At 26.8% G+C, this 3,427-nt stretch overlaps 1 long non-coding RNA gene across 1 annotated transcript in view; it reads left to right on the forward strand.

The window, feature by feature from the left end:
• Positions 1–3,427, forward strand: part of LOC117182212 — a 6,349-nt gene that overhangs the window by 2,047 nt on the left and 875 nt on the right. The gene's annotated exons all lie outside the window — the stretch shown is intronic.

Consider the following 3,427-nt stretch of genomic DNA (forward strand, 5'->3'; position numbering starts at 1 on the left):
TTAAAACACTATAAATCTGTAAAAGTATATATGTATTTTAGCTACAAACTGTATATTAATTAATACAATCTGTAACTGATAAACATATGTTATAATAGTTACCATACTTAATTTTAGCGTTTTAGAGGAAAATTTAAGGTATTATAATTGACAATATACAATTTTTTTGTTTCTCAAGAAATCTCAAAATCCTTTATAAAATGGATAAATTGGCTTTATCCTCTGCTTGATTTTATACAGAATTTTGAATTTTGATAGCATTCAACATTTTAAAGAGAAAAATGTTTAGTTCTGTCATAATTAAAATAAATAAAACTTATGAGTCATTAAAAAATAGGTGAACATAAAACTTTTTCCGGAAATGTATTAAAATTATAAGTAATAATTTATGATTTATAGCATATAAATAACTATGTAACGATATAATATTTTAAATTTTAATTTTAAAAATAAATAATTAGTTTTCATTATATAACTACTCACCAATAATTGTGAATCATTAGTATAATTATATAATAAGCACTTAATATTCGAGTGGTATATAAATAAATACGCAGTACATCATTTACATTTATGTTAACCCCTGTAATTGTAACAGCGGTGGTAACTCATTTTTTAAATTCTCTAACTTAAGCAATTACCGATGCAGAACGTCTGAAAAATGCCTAAAACTGCGAAGTAACTCCGAGGAGTTGACCCACAAACCAAGAGGACGCTTTTAACAGTCGGATCCGTATTTCAGCTATAATGGTGTATTTACACGCCTGTTTACTGGTCGCCAGCCAGCCGAAATGTCATAAGAGTGAATGATACAGAGAGCAGGAAATTAAAAGAAAAGTACTCTCTCTCTCTTTCACTCTTATTATTTTTCTGCTGGCTGACGGCTAGTCGACAGGCGTGTAAACACACCATAAAAGTTTCGGACCTTATTGCTATGATTTAGTATGTGCGAAATGCCGCCGCGTGGCGGCGCTTCTCGCACGTGTCCCTGCGTATCCCTACTTTAACATGCCGCTAAATGGGAAATTTTCTTTAAAAAATTATATTTATGTAATATTTTATAAAATGTAAACCTAAAATGTTTACAAGAGTACAAAAATTCAAAGCAGTTGATTCGAGTAAAAATAAGTATCAAAATTGAGTGGGCGAAGAAAAAGAAAAATATGGTAAAGTGCATTTCTCCAAATTGTAAATCCGGCTACCATTTGAGACGTGATGACGGCGGAAAAATTCATTTTTTCAAAGTGCTTCAAAATTTAGTTCATGTATATCAGAAAAAAATAAATAGGGAAGATTTTTTTAGTAACAGCTGACCAGTTTGTTTGCGAGAAACATTTTCTTTCCGATGATATTGTCTGGAAACGGGGAGTGAAAGATCCTGCTAGAAATGTTATAGCATCAGTATGTATAAACTATAACCAATATATTTATAATACTTTATTCGAATAAAATTTACAAAAAAATGAATCAAGATATTCAATTTTCAATTTTAATTGCTTTAATTGCAATTTCCGAATTTTAACCTAAAAATAGCTGTCTTTCCCCGGCTGTGGCTGTTCCTCATCTGGTGATTATATTTGTTCTTCACTTAAATTCCTTTTCGTTCAGGAGGATTTTTTGTTTAAAAAATAAGGAAGTAATTAAAAATAAAGATAAATAAAATTTTTACATCTGGTCTTCAGATCTTTCATTGTCGCGAAAATCATTATATACCTATAATGACTTTCCTATAATGAATTTCCTATCATTCTTTCGCAACTCCAGAAATAATGATTGGAATAATTATAGAAAAAATTTAGGAAAATAATTATGGTAATTAACAATATTAAAATCATTATTGCAAGAAGTAGAAGGACGTATAAATGAATAATTTATTTTGAACTACTCACACAATAGTACATAAAAATGGACATATTTAAAGAAGCTTTGTTCAAGAATAAAGGTAAAATGAAACTTAAAAGCTATGGGTATCTTCTACTTTTTGCAATAATTATTTCAATATTTCAATGTTATTAATTTATATAATTATTTCACTATAATTTTTCCTATGATTAATCGATTAATTATTCTTATTAGTAGTCATAAAGTCGTGCAAAAATTATAGTAATTTCAATATAGGAAAATAATTATAGGCTTATAATGACTTTCCTATGTTTGCACTTTTTCCTAAAGTATAGCCGGAAGATCTATATACTAGTACTTTTTTCTTATTTAATTATTTACTCATTACTCTTATTTCGAATCCACCCTCACCCTCCCCACAGCCCCCCAAATATCACCCGAAAATAAAAAAACTACATTTTTACACATCATTGTTACTTTTTAACAATCCCCGTCGCCTTTTTTGAACAAACAATTGCTAATGGATAATTTGAATATTTCACATGGCTTTTAAGACAATTTTCAATTGTTTAAAGAAATATAAATTATTTAAACTATTATTTGTTTTTAAAAAATGTAAGAAATAATTGTATTTTCTGACTGAAATGTAATTATTTATCATTTTTGGAGTATTACATTTTTCTAAAAATATTACGTAATTATTTAATCAATTATTTATTGTCTATCTTCAACATTCTAAAGACTGAGCCAGAGATATCAACTTTTTTTCAAATTAATATGCTAGGCCACGTTTTATTGAATAATTAAATCATTTCGATACATTTCTCTTAGTGTTTAATAAATTTCGATTTGTTTAAACAATCTTTATTTGCTCAAGCAGTTCTTTTTCACTAACTAAAAAAATTAAATAAAACATAACACATACAATTATGTTTCGTTCTGTATATTGTATAGAAAAAATACGTTAACCACGCTTAAATTGTTTAAACAAATATAATAATAAATGAATAGAAATTTGTTAAACATTAGAAGAAATGTCTCAAAATTATATAATTATTCTACAAAAAGTAGTACAGGATACCAATTCGAAAAAAGTGGACATTTTTGGCTCAATTTGTAGAAATTCTGAAAATAAATAATAAATAATTGTTTAAATATTTATATAATATTTTTAAAAAATGCAATTTTCCAAAAAATGACAAAATATTGCATTTCAATCAGAACATACCATTATTTTTTACATTTTTTGAAAATAAATAATTGTGTAAATGATTTACATTTGTTTAAACAATTAAATAATGTTTAAAAGTCATAATGGATATTTAAATTGTCCATTAGTAATTATTTTGTATGAAAAAGGCGACAGTAATCGCTCAAAAGTACCAATAATACGTAAAAATGCAGTTTATGGATTTTTGGTGGGCTACGTGGAGGGTGGGGGGATAAAAGTTATTAGTATGGTTTTATTTCTTAGATACTCCTCTTTAATCACTAAAAATTTCAGTACATTTCGATAAAACCGTGGAACATGTGTTCAATTTTTCGAAAATTTAAAATGACCCCACGTTAATTAAACAGGATTTTC

This window comes from Belonocnema kinseyi, chromosome 10, assembly GCF_010883055.1.
Source record: "Belonocnema kinseyi isolate 2016_QV_RU_SX_M_011 chromosome 10, B_treatae_v1, whole genome shotgun sequence".
Classification (NCBI taxonomy): Eukaryota; Metazoa; Arthropoda; class Insecta; order Hymenoptera; family Cynipidae; genus Belonocnema; species Belonocnema kinseyi.